This window comes from Pristiophorus japonicus, chromosome 19 (assembly GCF_044704955.1).
Source record: "Pristiophorus japonicus isolate sPriJap1 chromosome 19, sPriJap1.hap1, whole genome shotgun sequence".
In the NCBI taxonomy this organism is placed as follows: domain Eukaryota; kingdom Metazoa; phylum Chordata; class Chondrichthyes; family Pristiophoridae; genus Pristiophorus; species Pristiophorus japonicus.
The window spans coordinates 5,878,980-5,890,830 of record NC_091995.1 but is presented as its reverse complement, the minus strand read 5'-3'; the positions used below and the strand labels follow the sequence as shown (position 1 = coordinate 5,890,830).

The window sequence follows — 11,851 nt, the reverse complement described above, 5'->3', positions numbered from 1 at the left end:
CGCTGCTGGCACTCAGAAGAACTCTGATCCCTAGCCCCTGCCAGCTGGGTTGAGCCGGCACGGCCCTAGCTCCGCGCCCCCCCACCCCCCACAGCTTTTGCTACGCCACGCCAAGGTTCCTGGAGTGGGGAGAATTATAAGGTTAGTTTTTAGCGTGCTTTTTAGTCTTAACAAGACGGCGCATTGCACGGAGGTGTGCCTTTTTCAACTCCACCAGTAACTTGGGCCCTTTATTCCATTTGCCATGATCTTGACACTTAGTTTGTAATTATTTCTGTGTTCCCCAATAGTTTAATATTCTCCTGGAACTCACATTGTAATTCAGATACAGTTCCATGTTGTGACTGTGTGGGTGTGTGTGGTACGGTGGGTGTGACAGTCACTGTCTGTGAATGGCACTGAAGTTGAGTTCCAGTATCTCACATTCATCAGCCTTTTCAAATATTGAAATTATAGAATCCTACAGCACAGACATTGGTCCCATCTTGCCTGTGTCTGCTCCTTTAAAGACTTATCTACTTAGTCCCGCCCCCCTGCTCTACCCCATAGACCTGTATTTTTTCCTTTACAGGTATATTTCTAGTTGCATTTTGAATGTTACTGTTGAATCAGCTTCCACCATAACAACAACAACTTCTATTTATACAGCGCCTTTAAAGAAGTAAAATATCCCACAGAAGTGTTATGAGACAAAACAGATAAATTTGACACGAGCCACGTAGGAAGAAATTGCGGCAGATGACCAAAAGCTCGGGCAAAGAGGGAGGTTTTAAGGAGCGGGTTGAAGGAGGAAAGTGAGGTGGAGAGGCGAGAGGTTTAGGGAGGGAGTTCCAGAGCTTGGGGCCCAGGCAGCTGAAGGCACAGCCACCGATTGTGGAGCGATTATAATGAGGGATGGTCAGGAGGGCAGAATTAGAGAAGTGCAGACATCTCGGGGGGTTGTGGAGCTGGAGGAGATTACAGAGATAGTTGAATCGCTGCCCCCTTTCGGTAAGTGCGTTCCATATCATCACAACCCATTGTAAAACAAATAAATCTCCCCTCCGATTGTTTCCCAATTATGTTAACCCTTTGTCTTTTGCCAGTGGAAACAGCTTTTCCTTAGTTACTCTATCAAAAGCCTTCATGATTTTGAACACCTCAATCAAATATCCCCTTAACCTTCTCTGCTCTAAGGAGAACAATCCCAGCTTATCTAGTCTCTCGACGGAACTGAAATCTTTCCTCCATAGTACCATTCTGGTGAATCTCTTTTGCACCCTCTCCAATTCTGGTCATCCTTCCAAAAGTGTAGAAATAATACTGCAGCTGAGGCCGAATCCGAGATTTATAAAGATTCAGAATAAGTGCCTTGTTTTGTTACTCTATAAATAAAGTTACTAAGCACAGGATCCCATATGTTTTTTGACAGTTTCATTCACTTGTCCTGTCACCTTAAAAGATTTGTGTATGTGATTCCCTAGGTGTCTTTGTTGTAACACATCCTATAAAATGGTACCATTCTGTTTATGTTGCCTCTCATCATTCTTCCTTCCAAAATGCAGCAGTTATCTGCGTTAAATCTCATCTGCCCATTCCACCAGTCTGTCTCTGTCCTCCCAATGGCTGCGACAACCTTTCTTCACAGTTTATACATTTCCAAATCTTCGGTCAGCTGCAAAAAGTGTAGCGTAACAAAATTTGCAGATGATACAAATATTAGTGGGAAAGCGGGTTGTGTAGAGGACACAGAGAGGTTACAAAGAGATTTCGATAGGTTAAGCGAATGGGCTAAGGTTTAGCAGATGGAATACAATGTCAGAAAGTGTGAGGTCATCCACCTTGGGGAAAAAACACAGTAAAAGGTGTGGATATCTGAACGGAATATATGGAATTAAGGACAGTAAAGTAAACGGGATATATGAAAATGTATAAGCCATGGAAGAATAGCTGGGAGAATGTCAGATTGCAAATAGTGCAACATCAGCATAGCTAACAGTCTTTCTCAAGGTTTCAAGTCACTAAATCCTGCCAATAACATCTAATTGTAACATGAAAGAAATCTGCAGAATTGCAAGGTCTCAGTTAATAGTCACACCACTAGATTGAAACATTTAGAGGCAATGCTTGAGCTTTCATAAAAAACATCTCATATAGATTGACTAATGAGTGGCTGAGTTAGACTGTCAATCCATTTGTATTTTGTTATCTGATTTCAAAACTGTATAACTGTTGACGCTTTACGATGTAACTTCACCTATCCGTAGGGAGTGTGTACGCTCTATCCAGAGAGTATATCTTCTGTCTGATAGGTCTTACTGGCCGGTAATAAAGACTGCTTTGTTCAAAGCACAAGAGGTATTCGACTCAGTAATTTTACTGAACCAGATTGAGGTAAAAGAATCCAGGAATTAACATTTGGTGTCAGAAGTGGGATCTCAACGGACGACTGACGAAAACTTGTGAATTAAGAGCCAGACTAGCCTTGGACGAGACGAGGGGAAAGTGGCCACTGGAGTGAGTATGATTTCAATACTGCTCCAGTTTCCCCCGGTTTCAAAAGTCTGAGGAAAGTGTGGCCACTCGCTGGTTCTCAGGTAGTGTCTGAACGAGATCCAGGACAATCTGGTGAATACCTTTCAAACTTAGAATAGGGATAGAGAGATAGGGAAATTGCGCGATGACGCAAACCAAGCGGCGACTTGGAAAGATAGGTTATAGTTAGAGCTAGATAGGGATAGATGATCAATCATGGATCCAAAAATTAATAGGAAAGAAAAGAGACTCTTGTGAATGTCTGTTTAAATGAGAAATGCTTCTGTGATTTTTACTGTAAAAAAAAAAGCCGGGGAGTTGTGGTTTGTTTTATCTCAAACAGAATGAAAGTTTGTTTTAACCCTTCGTAGTGTTGTCCTGTATGTGGGAATTTTAAGAGTGTGAACCTTATTGAATTACGTATATTCGGATGATAAGTTACGGAGCCAGGAAATGCACAAAGGATAGGTTTGTTAAAAGAAAAAAATTACATGGTCCCGGTGGTTAAAAAAAAAGAAAAACTTGTTGAAAGAAAACATTCAGAGAAGGCACAGCAAAGCAAATGAGATGGATTCAAAAGGATTCCAAAAAAAAATTATATTAAATAACACGACCTTGAGGCTGGAACAATTGAGATAACGAAAAGCAGTCCACAGCCTACGTGCCAGACTTCTCTCTAGTTATGAAAAAAAATAACGTACTAAATGTTCTGAGATTTTAAATTATGAGAAAAATTCCACTGCAGTAAAAAAAAATAAAATCACTCCTGTCCAGTTGGCAGAAAAACTCCATTAAATTAGGGCTTTCATTGACTGATTGAATTTAAACTGCGCAGTAACGCGAAAGGATAGGGAAATTTGGAGACTGAAAGAAATTAATTGAGGCTCATAAGACTTTAGAAAATTAGGCTCACAGGGACTAAAATGGGGATTTAAATAGAAGATAGGTGTTCAACTCAGGTACGACGTCGACCTTGTATATCACTTGGCCCGTCTAGGCTCTGATTGAATTTAAAAAAAACCCCCGCAGCAACTCGGAAGGTAGGGCCGACGCGAACGCGCAGCGGCGCAGACGCACAAACAACGCGAGAAGCACAGCGGCGCGAGCGTCCGGCCGAGAGGAGAAGGGCCGAAACGAACGCGCAGGAAAGCGAACGCGCAGTGACGTAGACGCGCAGTACGTAAACGCGCAGTGACGCCAATGCGTAGTGACGTAGAGGCGCAGCAACGCGAATCGCGAAAGTCAGTGCTAATGTCAGTAAGTCTTTGTAAGTCTTAAGTGTTTAGAGTTTTAAGTAAAGTTTTAAGTATTGAAATCGCGCGGTGACGCGGGTAAGTGTTAGAAGTCCTTGTTTATCTTTTAAAGTTTTAAGTATCTTAACTCGCGCGGCGACGCGAGCCACGGGTCGACGCGGATTGTGCGGCGACGTGAACTGCGAGGCGACGTGGTAGTTTAGTATCCTAAATCGCGCGGCGACGCGGGTCAGTGTTAGCATTAGTAAAGTTTGGTTATTTGGAGTTAGTTAAAGTCAGTGTTAGTTTCTGTAAAGTCTGTGTCTATTTTTAAGTTTGTTTAAATTGCACGACGACACGAACGCGTAGCGACACAGTAATACGAGGAGCAGCGTGAAAATGGGTAATCAGTTAGATAAAACCACGGATGCGGATAGTCCGCTACAAAAGCTATGTGAGGAATTCCCTGAAAGAGCTGAAGACTTTAGAAAGTTATCAGGAGCCCTGAATAAATTATTAGGGGATGACCAGTGGCCTCTAGGTGGCACTAGAAGCGTAGAGGTAGCAAAAAAAAAAGCACAGGGATTAATTTGGAGAAGGGGACGAGGAGAAGGGGCTAAAAATTTAATTGCAACCTGGCGACATTATTGTCAGAAATTAAAAGATGCATCACTTCTGTCAAGTTGGCAAACAAATGCTATTAAATTCGGACTTGCATTGACAGAGGGAACACATGTTAAAACTGTAGACGTCTTTAAAAAAAGAATGTGTGCACGAGAAACTTACTAAGAGATCCTCTGGGACCTCTGAGAAAGGTATTGATCAACTACGAGTTAAAATGGCTGGCATTGTGTTAACCGAGGCTGATGATGAAATTGATGAGTGGCCACTGACTCAGCGCCCAACGGCGCCTCCCGCACCCCCTGGCCTCTTGCTCCAGTCCTCTTCCCAACACCCTCCACCTTACACTTCGGCGAGAGGAGTTAGGAACAACCACATATCACCAAAGCAACTAACCCAAACTGACTCCTCATCCTCTGATAGCAATTCGGATCCCCAGTTCACAAGCAATATAGCCGAAAGAACCAGATCTCATATCTCGACATCACAGACAGTCCCGTAAATCTTCTAGTCAATCTACCAGTCCAAGTTGTGAAAAACATAGCAAACACCCCCGCCGATCGAGACGCAGAACTGTCAAGCAGTCAGACAGCTCTGAAACATCCTCCAGCCTAGAAATGATTTCCAAGATCCCAAAGTCCCGACACCAATTCCCTGTCAGACCAATGCCAAACCCTGATGCACAACAAGCTGCAGACCACCCCTCTATAGATGTCTGTGATCTTCAAACAACTATTTGATTGCTCACGCTATCCGGACAAATGGAAAGGGCAGTTAGATATTATTGGCAGGAAAAGAAAGGGGAGGGGGGAGGTGCGCCCCCAACCCGAGTCAAGACTGAATACGTGACTAGAAGGGAAGAGCCGCCTCAGATGGAAGGACCAAAACCCGATCCAAGGGGATACCAGATGGAACCGCAGTATTGCGTGCCTGGTTGGGTGAATAAGCAGGGATACGGTTATATCGAACACCCAAATGGCCCGGGCCCTGCTAATTACGGACCACCCTACTGTCCCCGGCCTGGTATGGGAAAAGGTCGGGGCTGGGAAAGGAGAGATGGATGTTTTAATTGTGGGCAGGAAGGACATTGGATTAAAAATTGCCCCTACCATCAGCGTGGAAGAGGAAGAGGAGGGAAAGGAGGGGGGCAAGGGGGGAGAGGAGGATTTTACACTAACTTCTCCCAGAACAACCCCTTTGGTCACTTGTCCCCCAATTGACTACACAGCTTGATTGTACAGGGATCCTCCCCGGACGACGAACCAATGATATCGTTAAAAATTCTGAATGAATGGCAACCCTTTTTGATAGATACGGGAGCCTTCATGTCTTCTGTACAATCAAAGCTTAAACTCCCTGCCTCTACTGAAACACAGGAACTTTCGGGATTCCTGGGACAAATCTCGACATTCCCGGTGTCAGAATTAGTTAAAGTGGGTTACCAAGAAGAATTGATAGAACATCGATTTGTCATCACTACCAATCTGGACTGTAACTTGATGGCTAGAGACCTCCTCTGCAAATTCCAGTTGCATTTGGAGTGTGGAGATGATGGGATTATTGTAAAACAGGAAACCCTTAAGCGGCAGTATTATACCACTAGAACCCCTCAGTGGTGGTCTCTGGACCTGCCGCAGGCACCCTATCACGTGACCCTAGCATACGATCCCAGTGGAAAGAATCAGGACCTGCAGAACTTTTATCAGGATCACGAAGGGGAAGTGAAGGGAATTCTATTAAGGGCTAGAGTGACTGGACTGGAAAGAGAGGCAGATTTTGTGGAAGTGGATAAGAATCTGTGGAAACAGCCCCTAACAATGGCACCGCATATTGCTCGTGAAGTATTAGCCCCTCACCATGCTAAAGATTTGGGAGTTATGGTACGCAAGGCCATAGATGAGGCTGACCCTACCAGCCGGGATGTGCAAATTGTAAAACATGGCCGAACAGTCCAATTTCATGGGGACCCCGAGAAGGTCTTAACGACTCTACAGCATCATACTGGCTCGGACATACCTGACTATGTGGATCCTCATGTGTGGGCAGAGAACCCCTCCCAAGTGGGTTATACTCCCATTGATCCGATTGAGATCCCAGTGCAGGGCAATGTGGACTGGCCCTCTATCCGACAGAACCCACTCAAATCACAGGCAATCCTAAACTGACCTTTCGGCACTGTACTGCAATTAATCCGGCCTGTATTCTTACTGAGCCACCCCAAGATGAGTAAGAACCCAGTCATGATTGCTTATCTTTAATTTAAGAGGCCACATCAGTCAGGGAAGATTTAGTTGATGTACCAATGGAAGATCCAGACTGTATTCTTACTGAGCCAACCCAAGATGAGGAAGAACCCAGTCATGATTGTTTATGTATGTTGACCGAAGTACTTCTATTAATCCAGAAGATACACGAATCTCAGGATACGCCATAGTAAACCAGGAGAATCAGGTCTTGGAATCTGCCGCTTTTGAAACCGCCTATTCTGCTCAATAAGCTGAACTATTCGCCCTCACCCGAGCCTGTATCTTGGCCAAAGATCTCAAAGTCAATATCTATACCGACTCTAGGTATGTCTTTGGGGTGGTCCATGATTTCGGACAATTATGGAAAAATAGGGGATTCCTAACCTCGCAAGGGAATGAGATATCTCATAAACAGTTAGTATCTGATTTGTTGCAAGCCCTCATGTTCCCCAAACGCATTGCCATTGTCAAATGTACCGCCCATACTACCGGAAATTCTCTGGTTGATGTAGGGAATCGTTGTCCTGACCAAGAGGCCAAACAGGCCTCTCGTGACCAACAGATGGTAGTGCCCAAAATTATGAGTCAGACTAAAAATCCTGCGAAGGATAAGTTAGCCTCGGAAAAACCAATGCCAACCATCCAAGATGTTATAAAAGCACAGGAGGACGCTCCTGAAAAAGATAAACTGTTGTGGAAATATTATGCATGTACTTATGACAATGTTTCTAAACTCTGGACCACTCCCGCGGAACAGACTTGCATGTCTGACGAGTTGGCCTCATGGGTTATAGAATGTCTGCATTTTGCTACTCATTGTGGAGCAAGGGCAACAAGTGATACGCTTTTGGCTACTTGGGGGCACCCTAGACTCCAGGCGCTCACCCAGAAACCAATAGTCGTTGCCTGGTTGGCCAGCAACATAATCCAGGGAAGGGAGTCCCCTGTGATTGAGGTAAAACGCCCCTACCCGAAGGTCCCTTTGAGACATTTCAGTTGGACTACATTGAGTTGCAAAAAGTTCAGTGTTACAAATATGTGGTAGTAATAGTAGATGTGTTTGGCAGATGGATTGAAGCCTACCCTAACCTGGACAATAAGACTCAGACTGTTGTTAAGGTGTTAATGAGGGAAATTGTTCCTAGATATGAGATCTCAGCTAGACTGATGACCACCTATGTTCTTTCTCTGACTCAGGCTCTGCGACTAGTTCACAACCAGGTTCAAGATGCTCACCTCGACCTCCCAGTTTTACCCGAATTGTCCCTCGTGGCACCAGGGAAGTATGGATTCGGAAGGGATTAGAGCCACAATGGGAGGGGCCTTTTTATGTGTCACTCACTACCCCCCACTGCAGCCAAGGTTGAGGGGAAAAGTGCCTGGGTTCACCTGCATTACTGCAAGCCACACCCTCTAACAAACCTATTTTACTGGTTATTCTAACTCCTGTTTCTGTTCCAGACTTCCTCTTCTCCATAGCTGAACAAGGCCGTTGGCATCCTAAATTGGAACGTGGACCAGTTTGAACTTTTACCCGTAGTGATAGACAGCCAGCTACACCGACGGTGACCTGAGAAGAGAGACGGGAAAACTGAACTCTTTTAATCAGCAAAATAATTGGACTATTTATCTGAATCCTGAGCCATAAGATGAGACTGTGTCTGTATGCCACTGTCTGCATAATAGTGTTGATATATGACAGTTTTGGCGCACGGGAAGGAAGACAAAGGCGAGAGCTCCATGTAAACACCTTTTTGTATATATCTTACGTTTATGCGGAAAAAGGGCACTTCACTAGATGCTGGGTGTGTTCACATATCCCTATACATTCCAAAGGGGGAATTCCTTTGCGCACCGTTCCACTGACCCTAACTGAGACTGTTAGATGGATTCAAAGAAACGATATTGGAACAGGTAGCTAACCGCACTGCTGAGGCTCTGGAGGGCATCACAGCTGAAATGGTAGCGATAAGGACCGTAGCATTACAAAACCGAATGGCCCTCGATTACCTGTTAGTTGAGAAAGGGGGAACGTGTGCCCTGATAGGATCTGAATGTTGCACTTACATTCCTGATAGTTCAGAAAACATAACCCACCTTGCCGATCACATAAGGAGGGAGGTGAAGAAGTTATCCACACCAGCAAAAGAACTTAGCAGGTTTGATTGGTTTCTGGGTGGATCTTGGAGATCCTATCTAATACATGGCGCAATTGTTCTCATCATAATAATTACCTGCTGTTTGATTGTTGGTTGCCTTAACCTCTGCTGTAAAGTAATGACAAGGTTAACAGACCCTCTTGTGGTCAAGGGTTCCCGGGTTATGATCCAACAAACTAGAGAACTACTCAACAATAATATGATTCTGGAAAGGGAGTGCGAACGGATGAATGCAATACTCCTAGAATGATTCTAAATGTTATCATAGAATGATAAAAGGAGGGATGTGGATATCTGAACGGAATATATGGAATTAAGGACAGTAAAGTAAACGGGATATATGAAAATGAATAAGCCATGGAAGAATAGCTGGGAGAATGTCAGATTGCAAATAGTGCAACATCAGCACAGCTAACAGTCTTTCTCAAGGTTTCAAGTCACTAAATCCTGCCAATAACATCTAATTGTAACATGAAAGAAATCTGCAGAATTGCAAGGTCTCAGTTAATAGTCACACCACTAGATTGAAACATTTAGAGGCAATGCTTGTGCTTTCATAAAAAACATCTCATATAGATTGACTAATGAGTGGCTGAGTTAGACTGTCAATCCATTTGTATTTTGTTATCTGATTTCAAAACTGTATAACTGTTGACGCTTTGCGATGTAACTTCACCTATCCGTAGGGAGTGTGTACGCTCTATCCAGAGAGTATATCTTCTGTCTGATAGGTCTTACTGGCCGGTAATAAAGACTGCTTTGTTCAAAGCACAAGAGGTATTCGACTCAGTAATTTTACTGAACCAGATTGAGGTAAAAGAATCCAGGAATTAACAAAGGTTATATTATTTGAATGGGGAGAAATTACAACATGCTGCAGTGCAGAGGGACCTGGGGGGTCCTTCTCCATGAAACTCTTTTTGGGGAAAACAAAAACATTAAATCGTGGCCCCCCGATCTGGGGGACGCACCAAACATTTACAACGCCCATTTTTTGGATTTTTTTTTGTGTTTTTTTTTAAGTTTTTTTTTGGGCACTAAAATCATATTATTTTTTTCTCTAAGTACCCCCTATAAAAGGGGAGGGGGACACTAAAAAACACTGGCAATTAAAAACAAATTAAACTTTAAAGCATAAAATCAAATTCAAATTTGGTTGCCGGGCGTGATGATGCACTCCAGTCCCTCCGGTGCCCACCTCTCGCGGAAGGCCGCGAGCGTACCGGTGGACACCGCGTGCTCCATCTCCAAGGACACCCTGGCGCGGATGTACGCGTGGAAGAGAGGCAGGCAGTCAGGTTGAACGACCCCCTCGACCGCCCGCTGCCTGGACCGGCTGATGGCACCCTTGGCCGTGCCCAGGAGCAGTCCTACGAGGAGGCCCTCGGACCTACCCGCTCCCCTCCGCACAGGAGCGTGGGACTGAAGTGCAGCCAGAATTTCAGGAGCAGCCCCTTTAAATAACAAAACAGGGGCTGCAACCTCGTGCACTCAATAAAAACACGGAACACGGACTCTTCCAGACCGCAGAAATTGCAGGCGGCCTGGGAGCCCGTGAACCGTCTTAAAAATTTATTGCACGGGACTGCTCCGTGCACCACCCTCCAGGCCAAGTCCCCGATAAATAGTGGGAGGACCCCCGCGTAGAGTGCCCTCCATCGGCGACCTCCGCCTCCTCCGGACGGGAAGATGGTACGCCATGGCGTGTCCGGATGGCAGGCGAGGATGGCAAAGTTGAGAGTGTGCAGGAGCAGCCCGTACAGGAAACCCCTCCGCGCGGAACTGAAAGGTACGGAAGGGATTTCCCCGAGGCGGCTCAAGTTGTGAGGCGCCGGCCCCCGAGGGAGGTTCCGGGGTTTGGCGCCGATGAGGAATTCCGTCCGGACGGGAGTCAGTTCGGACGGGATCTCCCCACGTGCTTGAGCCTCCTCGATGCACCTAACGGAGTCGGGGCCCAGAGCTCTTTTTAGCGACTCGATGGCATCGGCCGCGCGGCGGACGTTGGCAGAATTTAGGCGCCGCGCCAGCGTGTCTGGCGCCATCCAGCCTGCTCCTCCGCCATCGAGCAGGTCCCTGACCCTGGTCACCTCACCAGCCACAGCCCTCTCGTCCGACCGCCACCCAAAACCTCGGTCGTGGATTCCCGAGCAGCGGCTCCTGCAGGACGGCCGCCACTCCAGCCGGTGGAGAGCTGCACTTGGTGGAGACTTTGTTCCAGACCCTGATGAGTTCCTTGTAAAAGACAGGCAGCTCCCGGAGGGCGGTCCTGACGCCCCCCACACTCACAAACAGGAGCTGCGTGTTGTAGTTGAGGCCGTGCTGCTGGCGGAAGAAATACATCGCCAGAGCACGCCACCTAGGAGGGGGCTCAACGTAAAGGTATCTCTGCAGGGTCTGAAGATGGAAAGTCGCGAGCTGGGCACTGACGCACACCAACGACAGACCGCCCTCCCTAAGCGGGAGACTCAAGACAGCGGCAGAGACCCAGTGCTTCCTGTTGTTCCAGAAGAAGTCCACCAGCTTCTTCTGTATCTTGGCGACAAACGCAGGGGGAGGGGTCAAAGTGACCAGCCGGTACCACAACATTGCGGCCACCAGCTGGTTTATGACTGGCGCTCGACCCCTGTAGGACAGCACTCGGAGCAGTCCTGTCCAACGCCCTAGGCGAGCGGCGACCTTGGCCTCCAGCTCCTGCCAGTTCGCCGGCCAGGCTTCCTCGTCGGGGCTAAGGAAGACTCCCAGATAGAGGAGATGGGTCGTGCTCCAGGCAAAAGGCCTGAGCTCCTCCGGCAGGGAGTCCACCCACCACTGACCCACCAGGAGTCCGAAACATTTTTCCCAGTTGATCCTGGCGGAGGACGCGGCCGAGTACATCTGGCACTCACGCATCCTCCGCAGGTCAGCGGGATCCTCTACCGCGAGGAGCACGTCATCGGCGTAAGCCGAGAGGACGACCTCCATGCCCGGCCCTTGCAGAGCCAGTCCCATCAACCTCGTCCGCAGGAGGCGCAGGAAAGGCTCCACGCAGACGGCATATAACTGGCCGGACATGGGGCATCCCTGGCGCACCCCTCTCCCA

At 46.9% G+C, this 11,851-nt stretch overlaps 1 long non-coding RNA gene across 1 annotated transcript; it reads left to right on the top strand.

Moving 5' to 3' along the window:
- The first annotated feature begins 3,029 nt into the window (after positions 1-3,029).
- Positions 3,030-9,546, top strand: LOC139229681 (uncharacterized). Its single transcript, XR_011587782.1, has 2 exons — positions 3,030-3,771; positions 8,075-9,546. It is a non-coding gene; the product is annotated as an uncharacterized lncRNA (long non-coding RNA).
- Positions 9,547-11,851: the final 2,305 nt, after the last annotated feature.